This window comes from Oryx dammah, unplaced genomic scaffold (genome assembly GCF_014754425.2).
Source record: "Oryx dammah isolate SB20612 unplaced genomic scaffold, SCBI_Odam_1.1 HiC_scaffold_21, whole genome shotgun sequence".
NCBI lineage: Eukaryota > Metazoa > Chordata > Mammalia > Artiodactyla > Bovidae > Oryx > Oryx dammah.
Genome location: NW_024070205.1, coordinates 23,174,759 through 23,193,465, shown reverse-complemented (window position 1 = coordinate 23,193,465; position 18,707 = coordinate 23,174,759). Strand labels below are relative to the sequence as shown.

At 40.2% G+C, this 18,707-nt stretch overlaps 1 protein-coding gene across 1 annotated transcript in view; it reads left to right on the top strand.

Annotated features, from left to right (window-relative positions):
* Positions 1–18,707, top strand: part of PAPPA2 (pappalysin 2) — a 303,795-nt gene that overhangs the window by 48,895 nt on the left and 236,193 nt on the right. The window lies entirely within an intron of this gene.

The following is an 18,707-nucleotide window of genomic DNA, read 5'->3' as shown; positions in this document are numbered from 1 at the left end:
ATTGAGCAGTTCAGCAGCTTTATGAACTTAAGATGTTTCACATCTAAGCACAAGTGCAGTCTTCCTTTTTTGCTCCATTAAATTTCATTCTCCACACAGTATTTGGAAGAATCCCACTAGAAAGGTACATCAGGTCTGGTCACTTCCCTCCTTACACGTTTTCCTATTACACTTAGAATAAAATCCGAGCCCCGCTCCTGTCTCCTGGATCACAACCTGACCCCTGTCTACCTCTCCAGCCTCTCTCCCACCCCAACCTGGTTCTCCACACCCACGCTACACAGCCTCACAGACTCTAGTCTGTTCCATTGAACACATTAAGCTTGTCCCTGCCCCAGAGCTTTGCACTAGCTGTTTCATCTTGGAATCTTCTTTTCCTTAATCTTCCCTTGGTGAATTTTCTCTTGTCATTCCAACATCTATTTAAATGTCACCTCTTGGTGAGACATTTCCTGATCGCCCAATCTAAGTTGACTAATCAATCTCTATTATGTAAACTAATTTAAATGATCTCCATAACACTTATCACTTCTGGATTTTTTCTTGTGCACTTGTTTATTTGTCTTTCCCTGGCCTAGAATATCAGTTCTTGTTACATTCCTAGTGCCTAGAGCAGCAGCTGAAACATAGTTGTCTATTTTATGTTTATTTTAATGTATAAATGAATCTGATGCATCATCTATTGTGAGACAGAAGCCAATAGGAGGATTTCTGCTTGATGGTTGATGCCAGGGTTGAGGACTGTTAAAGGGAGTTAAGAAAGGATAGAGGTGGTGGTAAACTTGTTAATTTGTACATATGGACAAGGGTTCCCTACTTATAACTTGTATTTTTATATGAAATATAAAATGCCTCATACCAGAGCTAGGGTGTTGTGTTGGTGGGAGGTGGGAGGATTGGATCTCAGTTTCCACCCAATACCTGAATGGCTGCCTTTGAATTTTTTGGACACGATTTGTGTGGTAATTCGTGGTCTTGTGTGTGGGCAGTCCTCTTGATGCCCCTATGTGTGGGTGGTTAGAACCAATTAATAGATTCTCCTATATCTCAGACATGTGATGTCAAAAATGGTAAGATTTGCAAACAGGGAACAGAGCTGAATTCCAGAGCCCTTGCTACTTAACCAGCTATGTAAATTGTACAAGTCACTTTTGGGAACCCAGATGTCTTATCTGTAAAATGAGGGTGGTTGCAGTAGTACTTGGCATTACTTATATCTTTGGGTTATTTTGTGAAGCAAATGAAATAAGGTACAAGAAGTGTGTTAGTCACTCAGTCGTGTCTGACTCTTTGCAACCCCATGGACTGTAGCCCATTCATGGAATTCTCCAGGCAAGAATATTGGAGTGGGTAGCCATTCCCTTCTCCAGGGGATCTCCCTGACCCAAAGATTGAACTCGGATCTCCTGCATTGCAGGCAAATTCTTTACCATCTGAGCCACCAGGGAAGCAAGGTACAGGAAAGTCTTTGGTAACTCTAAAGTTTTCAAAGTACAAAAATAGTTCTAAACTAACATTAGTTATTATCATTATTAGAACTGACAGATGGGAAGTCTTTGTTTACATAATAATACCCAGGGAACTGATCATATTACCAGAAATATTTGCATAAGAAAGATTCTGTTTGGGTTTGGTTTTTAGATTTTGATAACCTTAAGCAGAAGCTAAACCTCACTAACAACAGTGTTTGCCAACTCAGGATCTCCAGAGAGCTCTCCAGGCAAATCTGGCTTGTTCTCATTTGTCTACTAGCTCATTACAACAACACACTGCCTTGACTGAGAGAGATGTCTTTCATGGTGCCTCTGCATCTTTCTCCTTAGAGTGGCCCCTTATCTCCGAATCCTTACTGCCACTGCTCGTACCCAGGGGTTTATAACTTATTCACCTTACTGCTTCAGAGTTGCCATGGTAACATCCTTTTCTATCTGTGGACCCAGACGTGTTTCAAACTTTCTTATCCTTACATGCAAAACTTGCTTTGCAGAATAAAAGGAACTATTCATACTTTTTTGGTTGTTGTTGTTGTTTAGTTGTTAAGTTGTATCTGACTCTTTTGGGACCCCATGGACTGTAGCCCACCTGGTTCCACTGTCCATGGGGTTTCCTAGGCAAGAATACTGGAGTGGGTTGCCATTTCCTTTTCCAGGGGATGTTCCTGACCCAGGAATCAAACCTGAGTCTCCTGCATTGGCAGTCAGATTCTTTATCACTGAGCCACAGGGAAGCCCAAATAAATGCCCCTGGTTAAAATATCAAATGTACCAAAGACAGTTGTACCAAAAAATAAGAAATGGCAATCCTCTGCCTAACACTTCCTTGTCCTTCTCTACTCTCTCTAGCCTTACTCCCATCTTTGATTATTTTACTTGCTTTTTTGGTAATAACCTCCATATACATATATCCAAACATTATATTACTTGATTCATCTATTTTATTTAAAAAAAAAAAATCTGGGCAAGAAACATGCACATGGCTTGCATTTGTTCCCTGACCAGGGATCAAACTGACGCCTTTGGCAGTGAAAGTGCAGAGTCCAAACCACTGGATCAACTTATTTTCACAATTTTAAACATTATGTTTAAACATTAATTTTAAATATTATGACTTGCTTTTATTATAACGATGAGAGTTTTACTTTTCTCCCACATTGCATCTGCATTTTTTAATATATTTTAAAATTAATGTTTTAATTTTACTGTTTTTAGTTGACTCAGTTATATATATTTATAATATTGTGACTATAAAACATTTTTCTTTTGGTTGCAGAACAAGGTTTTGTTCTATTACTATGCTTTCTTTCTGGCATAGCTCTTCTACTTCCTCATACACATGTACCCTATCCCTTGAGTCTCTATTTCCTCCTTCCCTTCTATCTTCCTTCCTTTCTGATGTCTTCATTTTCAAATGCTTTATCATATCTATAGAATAGATAAATAGATCTATAGAAAGTGTCTTTTTATTTTTTTAATACTCCTCTGGAGCTCTCCCTTCCAGTTCATTCCACTTTTCCCTCCTCTTCCAACTTCACCAGTTATATTTAGTTCTGCTGCAGAATTGTTATCCTTAAATTTCTCTGATTTTTTTTTTGGGGGGGGGAATTGGAGTCACTGTGTCCTGAATTGCACGAATATTTCTTAATTTACAGCTTAATTTTTTCCTGGAAAACCTCCTTAAGTAACTTTCTAAGAAAGGATGTTTTAGGTAACTTCCAGAAAAGCATTTCTCAAAATGCTTTTATTTTGCCTTTACCCAAAATGGATAGTTTGTCCTGGTGTAAAATTTGAGTTGGGAAATATTTTCTCTTAAATTTTTGAAGAAATTCATTATATTGTCTCTAGCTTCTATTCTGATAATTGTGTGTTTTAGAGGTGATTTTTTTTTTCCTATTAAAAATCACTTTGAATGTTTAGCTGTGTTACTTTAGGGATTTTATGATACTTTTTTTAAGGGTTGGCCTTTTATTCTTCTTTTGTTGATATTCAATGATTCTTGCCGTTTGGACACATGCCTCTTGTTGTCGTCATTGTTGTTGCTCATTTGTTTAGTTGCTCAGTCATGTCCAGCCCTTTGAGACCCCATGGACTACAGCATGCCAGGCTTCCCTGTCCTTCACCATCTCCCAGGGCTTGCTCAATCTCATGTCCATTGAGTCGGTGATGCCATTCTTATCTCTGGCAAATTTTCTGAAATTATTAGGTTGATATTTCTTAATTCTCTGATCTCTTTTTCCCCTCAGAAATTTCTGAGGATTGATCTTTTGAAATTATTCTGTCCTTTTCCTCTCATATGTTCTATCTCATTGTAATTTAGTTCTATTTTTTGGAGATTTCCTTGAGTTTATCTTCTAAATCTTCTGCTGAATTTATTTTTTAATTTTAGCAATCATGTTGCTAAGATTAAAATCTTCTGAATTTATTTTATAGTTCTATTTTTTGGAAATTTCCTTGAGTTTATCTTCTAAATCTGCTGAATTTATTTTTTAATCTTAGCAATCATATATTTAAGACTTTACTCTGATTTCTCTATATTAGTCTGTTTTTAAGGATGCAGCCATTTTCTGAGGCTAAAAGTAAGATGAATTCTGAATTTTTTTCACAGTGCAGTATATCTGATTCATCTGTAGTAAACTTTTCTTTTTCCTTTTTTTCCCCCCTCTTAATTCTGATCTGTCTTTCATGCTGGTGGATTTTCTCAAGTGTATAGAGCTTATTCACAATAAGAAACACACTTTTATAGCCCTATTATGATGATTTTAAAAAAGGATACTTATTTGTGAATGTCTTCTTTTAGGGGGAGAAACCTGAAGACAGTGGAGAAGATAGGTTTTCTTTTTCTCAGTTCCCTTATACTTATTTCATGTACAGACCTTTTATTCATACTCCATTTTCTCTGCTTTGTATTTCTTGTGCTGAATTTTTATTATTAAAAACATTGAATGTTTTTCATAACTCTTATTGGCAGGAACCATATTTTGAAAAACAATTATTTATCAAGTTTTTCTGATGTGCCAGACACAGTAAGACAAGCAAAGGGACAAATATAAAGAATACATAGAGTAAGTGTTCATATCTTAGTGGAGGGGTTTAATAATTTTATCTAAATACCCAGGTTTAAATCCAGTCTGAGCCACTAAAAGCAGAACATAGAGTGTAGACTGCTTTTCTGTGCCATGGCTTAGATTGTTTGAAAGGACTTTGGTTTCACAGAGATGTAGATCTCTGGATTTCTATGAGGGCCTATGACTTAGTGGAGTTAGTGGTTGTCTCTGAACTAAATTACCAGTATCTAGCATCTCGATTGGGCTTCCCTGATGGTTCAGCAAGTAAAAATTCACCTTCAGTGCAGGAGACACAGGAGACATGAGTTTGATTCCTGGGTCGGGAAGATTCTCTGGAGAAGGAAATGGCAACCTGCTCCAGTATTCTTGCCTGGAGAAACCCCATGGACAGAGAAACCTGGTGGGCAATAGTCTAAAGGGTCACAGAGCGTGGACATGGCTAAGCATTCAGGTATCACACAGCAAGGCATGGCATAGCATCCATATTGTTACAATTAAATCACAGTGCTCAAGTTCACAGTTCCTTTATTCTGTGACTCTGAAGAACCCAACTTCAACAAATGTTTTATCAGACATTTTTTGAGGAGCAGAGTGTGCCAGACACAATGTCCCTCTATTCAGGAACTCCCAGTTTAGTAGGCATTGGTTGCAAAGTGGGAGGGACACACCTTCAGACAGATTACTAACATGCAAGTACAGTGATGGCTCTATGAACAATCCTCTTCATTTTTCCAATCCTACTTAATGTTCCCTCTTCCCCTCCCACAGCAAGAAACCAGAAATGTAGCCCAAAGGAGTTCCTCTCCCAAAGGCTCTGAGAGGAGGAGAGAGTCTGAGGAATCTGGCACCAAACATCTGTAACCCAGATGCACCTATCAAAGGGAGAGTATTTATCAGACTCGGGAATGGTCAGAAGGAGATATGAATTATAGATAACATTACCCAGCCAGTTGAACAGAATTACCAAGATAGAGAAACTTGGCTTGTGGAAAGTGAAGGCTACATAGGCCAGATGTCTATTTGTACATCGTAGCTACCGTAAGAGAGGGTCTACAATTGCTGTGGGAATGAGGGCTTGAAAGTCCTCTTTATTAAAATCCCAAATGTCGTTGGCTACGTCCTATGGTGCATCTTAGAAAGCCAAGTCAAGGGAATGTCTATGCCCTAAGGGAAACCCAGCTTCCCTGACCTCGGCAGTCTGAAGCTTCTTTTTTGGTCATGACTTATTTTTGTTGTTTTTCTCTCTAAAATTATGTCCCAGAGATGAAGGGTGCTTTGCTGCTGAATCTACTTTCCATCCCTTGCTCTACCTCTCCTTTTCACATGAGTTTAGTATCCAGCCAAATCTAGAACATTGTGTTTACCTCTTTGCTTTGGTTTCTGTCAGATTTCATCACTCTATTGTCATGTGGAGGAGGACAATCACCAAATAAAAATAAATGACTGACACAGTTTAAGCGAGTCATCAGCCACCTAGTGTCACCATGCTCTGAAGCAGACAAGGGGATGATGACGGCATGCGTTTGTTTTCTGATGCCTGTGGTGGGCTGAGGTCTCTGTGTCTTGGTGCCTCATTGTCTCTTCTCTGCCTCATTGCCTGAGTTTTGGTGGTGAGGAGTTTGCGGGCAGAAAGACTATTGTATATAGCAATGCTAGAGCATGGTCCAGGCTTGCATTTGTGCTCAGTTGCTTTAATCATGTCTTATTCTTTTGCAACTCCATAACCTGTAGCCCACCTGTCTCCTCTGTCCATGGGGATTCTCCAGGCAAGAATACTGGAGTGGGTTGCCATGCCCTCCTCCAGGGTACCTTCCTGACCCAGGGATCAAGCCCACATCTCTTGTGTCTCCTGCATTTACAAACAGGTTCTTTACCACTAGTACCACCTGGGAAGCCCCAGAGCATGGTCCACTTCCCTTTAAACAGGTCCTCAAGAGGGTGGACTGGGAGGTGCCCTAAAGGAGCATGCCAGAGAGTGGTGCCTGCAGTTGCATGCTCTTGGATGTGTATCTCAGGACAAGAGGGCAGATGCACATGACATCCAAGGGAACAGGTGGAGAAATCGGTGCTGCACAGAGCTGGGTGCTCTGGTTTAGCTGTGCTTTGCTCACTCACCCTCTGTGGCTGTTGAGCCAAAGGAACAGTTGGACTGGGCCCCTGCAGCGGCAGATCTGTTAAACATCAGCCAGGCTTCATTATAGGTTTCTTTTGAAGTTGGGATTCAAGGTTCCCTGCAGCCAAAAAAAACACGGATGGGGAAAATAAGTGTAAGGGGGTAGAAGAGGGCAGAGAGAAAATAAATGAAGGCGAAACTTTAAAACCAAACAGCAAAAAAACCTCTGAACCCCTCCACTTAAATATGCACAGGCCACACAAACTCTAAAGAAACAAATCTCACCTTCTCATATGCACTTTACCTGGCAAAGGGAATAGAAGGGAAGGAATAGGAGAATAACTTGCAGGTAAGCTCAGAAAGTGTACTAACAAGTAGAAATGTCTCTCAGTTGCTTTCCTACAGGCCAAATTCTCCATAGTTTCAATAGGTACTATTTTATGGAATAAATCATATCCACAATTTTTCTGTTCACCTAAATGGCTCAGTGAATCCCTCTCCCCAGGTGAGTGGGGAGAGGTTGTTTTTCTCCTTTTGGGGGCTGTTTTCTAGCCAAATAGGCTGACTTGTGAGAGAGCCTTGTGGTATGTCTGGGTTAAAAATATTTCCTCTTAGAAAAATTTTAGGAGAGACCCTGGTCTCCAAACACATTCAGTTGTTCAAGATACTTGGGTATTTTCCTAGGAGCTGGGGTGCTGGCCCTAGTACCCTGGCCGGATGCCAGTCTGTCTCAGAGGATTTCACTTAAGGATCTTTTCTTAGAATTTAAGCCTAGGAATCTGAAAGACAGCTGCACACTTACACATGTTTTCCTTTTTTTTTCCCCTCTAGGAACTCTGTTTGCATTTTACTTTAGTGACTGAATAGAAGTCACAGAGAAGTAGGTTGGGGAGTGGATGGAATATGTAGTTTGGCCATCATGCGTTTTTTTGAAGATTTGCTTCACCCTCAGGAGGAAGATGCTGACTCACTTATTCTCTGAACCCTCATGCATCTCTCACTTCTCATCAGGAGCTCTATCTGCAGCAGTTGACCTGATTTTCTTCTCTTGATGCTTGGCTAATTCCTACTTTCAAATCCAGTTCCCATGTCATTCCCTCTTTCCTAGGAATAGTCCTTTGTCTTCAAACAGAGATTGGTTTAGTCGCTAAGTCATGTCTGACTCTTGTGAGCCCATGGATTATGGCCCTCCAGGTTCCTCTATCCATGGGATTCTCCAGGCAAGAATGCTGGAGTGGGTTGCCATTTTATCTCATTTGATCCCTTGTTCAGATGGGCTTCCTTGATGACTCAGTGGGTAAAGAATTTGCCTGCAATGCAGGAGACACAGGAGACGTGGGCTGGATATCTGGGTTGGGAAGATCCCCTGGAAAAGGAAATGGCAACCTGCTCCAATATTCTTGCCTGGGAAACCCCATGGACAGAGGAGCCTGGTGGGTTACAGTCCATAGGGTCTCAAAGAGGTGGACACAACTGAGCAACTAACACACACACACACACACACAAAATGTTTCATTTGTACCACTTTTCATCCCCTATTGCCATCACTCTGCTCTAATCCCATTGTCTCTCTCCTGTGTTATTACAATAGCCTCCTAAGAGGTCTCCCCACTTTTGCTCTTGCACACCACCCCTGCCCTGCCTGGGTCTGTTTTTAATATAGCAGCCAGGGTAACCCTAGTAGACTACACTTCAGATCAAGTGATTCTTCTGCCCAGATTCTGCAGCAGCTTCCCAGCTCACTCAGAGTCAAGGCCAGCAGCAGTGCAATGACCGACGGGGCCCTCACTGGTCTGGTACCAGTTACTCTGTGGCCTCATCTCCCACCAGGCCGCCCTTGTTTGCTCCATTCCAGCCACAGTGGCCTTCTCATTGTCCCTTGGCTTAACAGACACACTCCTGCTGCATAAACTTTTCAGTGACTTTCATTCTGCTGGAATGTTCATCCTCCAGATTCCTACATGGCTAGTGTTCCCACTTCCTTCCAGGCTTTTTTTCAAAGTCACCTTCTAGTGCAGCCTTTCCTGGTGACCTCACTTAAAATCCCAATTCCTCTAACTCTTTATGATTTCTTCTCTGTTTTATTTTTCTTTTTAGAAGCTGACACTAACAGGCTACATATTTTTAATTTTTGCTTAATGTCCATATTCTCCATTAGAATGCAAGTTCTATTAGAGAGGGAGTTTTTGTATGTTTGAGTTATTATTTTACCCTAGCACTTAGAAAAATAAATGCTATGAGTGTTCAACAAATAACTGTTGAATAAACGAATATTCTTACCCTCATATGTTGCTGCTGCTGCTAAGTCGCTTCAGTCACGTCGACTCTGTGTGACCCCGTGGACTGCAGCCTACCAGGCTCCTCCGTCCTTGGGATTTTCCAGGCAAGAGTACTGGAGTGGGTTGCCATTGCCTTCTCCTTCATATAGTGGCTGGCAAATTATGTCCTGTGGGCTAAATTTATCTAAGCACCTGTTTTTGTAAATTAATTTTATCAGAATGAAGTCACATGCATTTATTCACATATTGTCTATCACTGCTTTCATGTGGCAGAGTTGGGTAGTTACAACAAAAACTGTGCGGCCCACAAAACCTGAAATATTTACTATTTGGCCTTTTACAGAGAAAGTTTGCCAACTCCTTGAGTACATACTTACCACACAATGTTATAATTATGTAAGCTTCCCAAGTGGCACTAGTGGTAAAAACCGACCTCCAATACAGGAGACTTAGAGACTCAGGCTCAATCCTTTGGTGAGGAAGATCCCCTGGAGAAGCAAATGACAACCCATTCCCATATTCTGCCTGGAGAATTCCGTGGACAGAGGAGCCCAGAAAAATATGGTCCATAGGATGGCAAAGATTGGACACTACTGAAGGGACTTATGGAAAAGACTCTGATGCTGGGAGGGATTGGGGGCAGGAGGAGAAGGGGACGACAGAGGATGAGATGGCTGGATGGCATCACGGACTCGATGGACGTGAGTCTGAGTGAACTCCGGGAGCTGGTGATGGACAGGGAGGCCTGGCGTGCTGCAATTCATGGGTCACAAAGAGTCGGACACAACAGAGCGACTGAACTGACTGAACTGAAGGGACTTAGTTTTCACACATTCATGCATTATCATTGTCCGTTGTTACTTGTCTCTTGTACAAAACTTTAGGCTATTTATTCGTAGTTCTTATAACATAGGAAGTACTCAATTGATATTTTTTTAATGAATTGACATATATATGAATGCAAAATCAGTGATATGGGGGAAATGACAGTGTTGGACAAGGGTCTGGGAAGGGTAGAGTATGCTACTCTGTATTGAAGGAAGATGGGTATTCAGAATCTGTATTCTAGCCATCCTTCCTACTGGCTCCCTTACTGTGGTAGGATTGCCATATTCAGATGTAAATAAAATAACTAAAGATACCCATGAAAGGTGAATGTATTAGCTGAGGGAAAGGCTGTAAGCCATTTTAAAAACAGTTTTGCTTATTTATTTCATTCTTGGTTGCACAATGTTTTTGCTGCTGTTCAGGGGCTTTTCCCTGGTTGAAATGCACAGACTTCTCATTGCAGAGGCTCCTCTTGTTGCAGAGCACAGGCTCTAGGCATGTGGATTCATAGTTGTAGCACATGGGCTCAGTAGTTGCAGCTCACGGGCCCTAGAATGCGTGGGCTTCAATAGTTAAGGCTCCCAGGCTCTAGAGCACAGGCTCAGTAGTTGTGGGGCACAGGCTTAGTTGCCCTGCAGCATATGCAGTCTTCCCAGACCACACATTGAACCCATGTCTCCTGCATTGGCAGGTGGATTCTTTACAACTGAGCCATCAGGAAAGACCCCTGGGGTAAGCCATTTTACTCATTGTCTCATTATTTGAGTGACTGAACTCCCAGATGGCTCTGAAACTATGAAACATGGAGTAAAGTTTATAATCAGAGAAATAGTTAATTACAGTAGCCAGGAAGTAAGATGCATCCTCATTAGCTGGAGAGACAGTGATTGAGAAAAAGAGCAGACTCCGCAAAGGGGTGCAGGGCCCTTCAACGAGTAATGGTCTCTTTGAGGTGATGTCAGAGATTGCCAAGTTCCTACCAAACATTTAGCTTTTGTGGTTGTAAAAAACAGAAATTCACTCAAGTTAACTAAAAAAAAAAAAAAAAAAAAGGATTTATTGTACAATTACAAATGGACTAGAGCTACAAGGCTGCTAGGGACTAAGGCAGGCTTTGCACTTCATTTCTCTGCAAGGTCTCTACATCAGTGCATCTGCACCATTCAGACCTTGTTCCTAGTTTGCTGGATTACTCATAGTTACTATTCTTTTATGGCTTAGGTTTAAAATGACTCAGCTTTCTGTGGCTCCTGCTTTATCTCATTGAGTCTTAAGATTCATATCCAATTGCTAATTGCCTCAGCCTCTTGCAAATTGTTGCTCAAATTCTGCAGATAATCAACAGTGACTTGGCCTAACTCATCTCTACACATCAGGCTAGAAATCATAGGTTTCTGGCCAGCTTTGAATTTAAGCAACTGTGGCCAAAAAACAGGATGACATGGAGGGCTCCTCAGGGTTCCAAGGCAACATCACTCAACTGGTGCCAACACTCTGTGTAGAGCAAGCTGGTTTTTCATCTTTACTTCTCAGAGACTCCTGACATGCATAATTTCTTAAAGAGCATCATGACCCAGATAATCATGATGGTGTGATCACTCACCTAGAGCCAGACATCCTGGAATGTGAAGTCAAGTGGGCCTTAGAAAACATCACTATGAACAAAGCTAGTGGAGGTGATGGAATTCCAGTGGAGCTATTTCAAATCCTGGAAGATGATGCTGTGAAAGTGCTGACCTCAATATGCCAGCACACTTGGAAAACTCAGCAGTGGCCATAGGACAGGAAAAGGTCAGTTTTCATTCCAAGCCCAAAGAAAAGCAATGCCAAAGAATAATCAAACTACTATACAATTGCACTCATCTCACACATTAGTAAAGTAATGCTCAAAATTCTCCAAGCCAGACTTCAGCAATACGAGAACCGTGAAATTCCAGATGTTCAAGCTGGTTTTAGAAAAGGCAGAGGAACCAGAGATCAAATTGCCAACATTTGCTGGATCATGGAAAAAGCAAGAGAGTTCCAGAAGAACATCTATTTCTGCTTTACTGACTATGCCAAAGCCTTTGACTGTGTGGATCACAATAAACTGTGGAAAATTCTGAAAGAGATGGGAAAACCAGACCACCTGACCTACCTCTTGAGAAACCTATATGCAGGTCAGGAAGCAACAGTTAGAACTGGACATGGAACAACAGACTGCTTCCAAATAGGAAAAAGAGTACATCAAAGCAGTATTGTCACCCTGCTTATTTAACTTCTAGCAGAGTACATCATGAGAAATGCTGGGCTGGAAGAAGCACAAGCTGGAATCAAGATTGCCGGGAGAAATATCAATAACCTCAGATATGCAGATGATAGCACCATTATGGCAGAAAGTGAAGAGGAACTAAAAAGCCTCTTGATGAAAGTGAAAGAGGAGATTGAAAAATTTGGCTTAAAGCTCAACATTCAGAACACAAAGATTATGGCATCTGGCCCCATCACTTCATGGGAAATAGATGGAGAAACAGTGGAAACCGTGTCAGACTTTATTTTGGGGGCTCCAAAATCCTGCAGATGGTGACTGCAGCCATGAAATTAAAAGATGCTTAGTCCTTGGAAGAAAAGGTATGACCACCCTAGATAGCATACTGAAAAGCAGAGACATTACTTTGCCAACAAAGGTCCGTCTAGTCAAAGCTATGGTTTTTCCAGTGGTCATGTATGGATGTGAGAGGTGGACTGTGAAGAAAGCTGAACACTGAAGAATTGATGCTTTTGAACTGTAGTGTTGGAGAAGACTCTTGAGAGTCCCTTGGACTACAAGGAGATCCAACTAGTCCATCCTAAAGGAGAACAGTCCTGGGTGTTGAAGGACTGATGCTGAAGCTGAAACTCCAGTACTTTGGCCACCTCATGCGAAGAGTTGACTCATTGGAAAAGACCCTGATGCCGGGAGGGATTGGGGGCAGGAGAAGAAGGGGATGACAGAGGATGAGATGGCTGGATGGCATCACTGACTCAATGGACATGAGTTTGAGTGAACTCCAGGAGTTGGTGATATACAGGGAGGCCTGGTGTGCTGATTCATGGGTTCGCAAAAAGTCGGACATGACTGAGCAACTGAACTGAACTGAACTGGCATTCCTAGTAATGTAATTCCACATAATTTTAATGTCAATTTTATTCTTAGGATTTTGTGATTTGCAATTCAAATCTCAAATATGTCATAATACAGGTAAATTACCTATTCATAGTAAGATACACACACACACATATATATGTATATATGGTACTATGAAAGCTTTATATTTATCTACCATGTATCTATCATCTACATATTTTACCAATAAAACAAAACATTTGGTATAATTTATTTTATGTAATGCTCACTATAGCTCTAAGCAGCAGATATTTTGATTATCTCCATTTTATGTAAGAGAGAACTGAGATTGGGACGGTTAACAGTTATCACACAGTAACAGTACAGTGATTGAACTCTGACTCCAAAGCCTGTGTTACTACCATTCTACATTGTGTGTCTGGTATAATAATTCTTACATGCCTCGCAAAGTACTTAGCTCATAGTGATTGCATAATAAATATTAGCTTGCTTTAATTATAGAATGATTGCTCCAGAGGATGTGTATCTCAAGGGATGAGGGAGAGAAAATGGAAGTAAATGTGTGCTTAATACTTAAGAAGGATGTTATGTAAAAATATGGATTCTTAAAACGTGAATAGTAAAGAGCCAGAGAAAGAGCATATTAAGCAATGGCAAAAATATGACCCCAATACAAACAGTCATATGCAAACATATTCATGCAACTATGAGTACAATAATCTGAAAGGAAAGGAAATTTCCTAGAGAAAAATAAGAAAGAGAGAATATTGGAAAATGATATTAGAAAGGCCTTAGGTGTTGGGCTAAAGATGTTTGAACAGTAAGCAATGGGTAGCCTTGAGCTGTGTATAAAGATGTCTATTGATTGTCTGGTCGATCAATAAACAGACAATTAAAAAATATATATCTGTTTTAATATCTACCATCCCTCTTAAATTTTGCATCTTTCTTCTGGAATCATTTTGCTTATCTCTGAAAGACCTTTTTTTTTTTTTTTTTTAAGAATTTTTTTTATTAAATGTTTGTCAAATGCTTTCCTTGGGTCTGGAAGATCTTCTGGAGAAGGAAATGGCAACCCACTCCAGTCCTCTTGCCTGGAAAATCCCATGGACAGAGGAGCATGGTGGGCTACAGTCCACGGGGTCGCAAAGAGTCGGACATGACTGAGCGACTTCACTTTCTTAATTTTAATTTCTACAAAAATGTTTTTATATTTTGTCAAACCTTTTTTGGGGGGCTTCCCTGATGTCTCAGTTGGTGAAGAATCTGCCTGCAATGCAGGAGACCACTTGCAATAAGGAGACCTGGGTTCAATCCCTGGACCAGGAAGATTCCTGGAGAAATAGTGACCCACTCCAGTATTCTTGCCTGGGAAATCCCATGGACAAAGGAGCCTGGTGGGCTATAGTCCATGGGGTCACAAGAGTTGGACATGACTTAGCAGCAAAACCACCAGCACCACCAAACTTTCTTTGGGGAAGTGTGTTTAATTTTTATTAGAATATAGTTGATTTACAATGTTGTGTTAGTTTCAAGTGTACAGCAAAGTGAATCAGTTTTATATTTACATATATCTGCTCTTTTTAGATTGTTTTCCTGTATAGGTCCTTACAGAGTATTTAACAGAGTTTCACTGTATTATTTGTTATATACATATATTAGTTACCTTATTAGTTATATATTTTTTTATATAATAGTATATATATGTCAATCCCAATCTCTCAACTTATGCCTACCTGCCTTCCCTTCCTTGGAGAAGGCAATGGCACCCCACTCCAGTACTCTTGCCTGGAAAATCCCATGGACGGAGGAGCCTGGTGCGCTGCAGTCCATGGGGTCGTGAAGAGTCGGACACGACTGAGTAACTTCACTTTCACTTTTCACTTTCATGCATTGGAGAAGGACATGGCAACCCACTCCAGTGTTCTTGCTTGGAGAATCCCAGGGACAGGGGGAGCTTGGTGGGCTGCCATCTATGGGGTCGCACAGAGTCAGACACAACTAAAGTGACTTAGCAGCAGCCTTCCCTCCCTAGTAACCAAACTTCTTAAAAAATAGCTTTTCTAGGCAGACTATTTTAGATTGGCTATTTGTTTCTCTTACCAAGACATTACACTACAGTCTCCTGGTTTCCATTAATACTGCAGAAAGGTTAGCTATCTAATTGTCCTTCATTTGTAGTGATATTTACTTTGTCATTTCTCTTCAATATATCTTTTTTCTAATTTTTCTATTATCTCCTGCTGAATTTCCTATGAAATGTATATTACTCTTCCCATTCTGGTTTTCATGTCTCTTAATAGTGCTTCAACTTTTTAATCTTTGCCTCTCTGTGTTGCACTTTGAGTAACAATTTTTGGATTTATTTCCCAGTTGATTCTTTTTCAGGTTTGGCTAACTTGCTTTTAGAACCCACCAATAAATTTTTAATTATTATTAGTATAATTTTCCATCTCCATAAGTTCTAATTAGCTCTTTATTATAACTGTCTAATCATTTAAACAATCAATTCATGCTACTTATTTACATTTTGGATATGCTTTTTTAGTTTTAAAAACAATTTAAGGTGATGGGTACATGAATTTACACATGTGATAAAATTTCATAGAACTAAAACCATACAAATTACTATGAGTAAAATGGGAAATCTGAACAAAATTGGTGTATCGTATCAATTGTCAGTATCCTAGTTGTGATACTGTATTATATTTTTACAAGATGTTGTCATTGAGAGAAGCCACATAAAGGATATTCACTGTTATTCTGTAATAGTTCTTATATGTGAATCAGCAGTTATCTCAAAATAAAAGTTTAATTGAGGGAGGTTCAAAGGGAGGGAATATATGTATACCTATGGCTGATTCATGTTGAGGTTTGACAGAAAACAACAAAATTCTGTAAAGCAATTATCTTCAAAAAAATTAATTAATTAAAAAAACTGGAGTAAAAAGAACATATTAAGCTAGATAACAAATAATAACCACTGTATAGCACAAGGAGCAACACTGTAATGACCTGTTACAGTATTACAGTGAAAAGCATCTAAAAAAGAGTGTATATATATATATATATATATATATGTATATGACTGATTCACTTGGCTGTATAGCAGAAACTAACACAACTTTGTAAATCAGCTATACTTCAATAGAAATTGATTTTTAAAAATATAAGCATACTTCTTTTATATCATCTAGTCTGATTCTATTGTTATTTCTTCTGGTTATTGCTCATGGTGCCTTGCTCCCTCACGTGTGCCTTATGTAGTTGGATTGTAAGCCCATGTTCCTTGCAGTTTTACTATCAAGGGTCTTTCAGGCCTAGATTGAAGATGTGCTTTTACATAAGCCAGTTGACTGGGGCACTATGAGCATGAAACCACCTTATGTCTATAATTGGCATAAGGTTTTTTAGACCATAGGGCATTATGAACTTGGAGAGCAAACTTGTGAAGGATGACTTGTGGCTATTTCTCAGAGGTGATATTCACCTTACTTATTGGGCTGAGATTGGGAAATGTAAGTTTCCTTGCTGTCCCCGTTGATGAAATGAGTTTTTAATTTTATCTTTTGATGATTTGTTTTATTGGTGGTGTAGTCCTCCAGAATCCTGGCTTTATGTGGAGCTCTTCCATAAAACTGCTTATCTTAGCTAAGCTCCATAATTTTTTTCCTAAGATGCTAACGATGGCCATCAAACTGAAGGTCAGCTGCACCAGAAACGAGAAGAGCCTTCAAGGTAGCCAGTTGCTTCAGAGAATGTTAACTTTTCTGGATTCCTATTTTTACTTTGTTTGTGGGCTCTGGAGGTAACCTTTAACTTCCTTTCATCTTTGAAACTACTTAATGTTTATATATTAAAAATAAATATTTAAATTTATTTTCATATTTTATCAAGAAGGTATAGTTGTTTTGACTGGAGGGGATGATCAAGGTTTCTAAACTCTTTATACCAGAAATAGAAATAATTCTCCAGAAAACTAATCTGGAGACAGCATGCAGAATCAGTATTATGAACCAGGGAAATTGGAGGCAGGAAGATTATAAACTCTTCTAGTAGTCTAAGCAGGAAAGGTAACAGATTGAAAATGATTAGGGGCATTATTGTGGCATGGTGAAAAGAACTAAGAAAATAAAAATAAGAAAAAACTGGATTCTAGTCCTAGCTCCAGCTTCAGTTCAGTACAGTTCAGTCACTCAGTCATGTCCGACTCTTTGCGACTCCATGAATCACAGCACACAGGCCTCCTTGTCCATCACCAACTCCCGGAGTTCACCCAAACTCATGTTCATTGAGTTGCTGATGCCATCCAGTCATCTCATCCTCTGTCGTCCCCTTCTCCTCCCACCCCCAATACCTCCCAGAATCAGAGTCTTTTCCAGTGAGTCAACTCTTCGCATCAGGTGGCCAAAGTATTGGAGTTTCAGCTTCAGCATCAGTTCTTCCAAAGTACACCCAGGACTGTTCTCCTTTAGAAACTCCTTGCAGTCCAAAGGACTCTCAAGAGTCTTCTCCAACACCACAGTTCAAAAGCATCAATTCTTCGGTGCTCAGCTTTCTTCACAGTCCAACTTTCACATCCATACATGACCACTGGAAAAACCATAGCCTTGACTAGACAGACCTTTGTTGGCAAAGTAATGTCTCTGCTTTTGAATATGCTATCTAGGTTGGTCATAACTTTCCTTCCAAGGAGTAAGTGTCTTTTAATTTCATGGCTGCAATCACCATCTACAGTGATTTTAGAGCCCCCCAAAATAAAGTTTGCCACTGTTTCCCCGTCTATTTCCCATGAAGTGATGGGACCAGATGCCATGATCTTTGTTTTCTGAATGTTGAGCTTTAAGCCAACTTTTTCACTCTCCACTTTCACTTTCATCAAGAGGCTTTTTAGTTCCTCTTCACTTTCTGCCATAAGGGTGGTGTCATCTGCATATCTGAGGTTATTGATATTTCTCCCGGCAATCTTGGTTTCAGGTTGTGCTTCTTCCAGCCCAGCGTTTCTCATGATGTACTCTGCATATAAGTTAAATAAGCAGGGTGGCAATATACAGCCTTGACGTATTCCTTTTCCTATTTGGAAGCAGTCTGTTGTTCCATGAAACTGTTGCTTCCTGGCCTGCATACAGATTTCTCAAGAGGCAGGTCAGGTGATCTGGTATTCCCATCTCTTTCAGAATTTTCCACAGTTTCTTGTGATCCACACAGTCAAAGGCTTTGGCATAGTCAGTAAAGCAGAAATAGATGGTCTTCTGGAATTCTCTTGCTTTTCCCATGATCCAGTGGATGTTGGCAATTTGATCTCTGGTTCCTCTGCCTTGTCTAAAACCAACTTAAACATCTGGAAGTTCATGGTTCACGTATTGCTAAAGCCTGGCTTGGAGAATTTTGAGCATTACTTTCCTAGCATGTGAGATGAGTGCAATTGTGCAGTAGTTTGATCATTCTTTGGCATTGCCTTTCTTTGGGCTTGGAATGAAAACTGACCTTTTCCAGTCCTGTGGCCACTGCTGAGTTTTCCAAATGTGCTGGCATATTGAGTGTAGCACTTTCACAGCATCATCTTTCAGGATTTGAAATAGCTCCACTGGAGTTCCATCACCTCCACTAGCTTTGTTCATAGTGATGCTTTCTAAGGCCCACTTGACTTCACATTCCAGGATGTCTGGCTCTAGGTGAGTGATCTCACCATCATGATTATCTTGGTCATGAAGATCTTTTTTGTACAGTTCTGGGTATTCTTGCCACCTCTTGTTAATATCTTCTGCTTCTCTTAGGTCCATATCGTTTCTGTCCTTTATCGAGCTCATCTTTGCATGA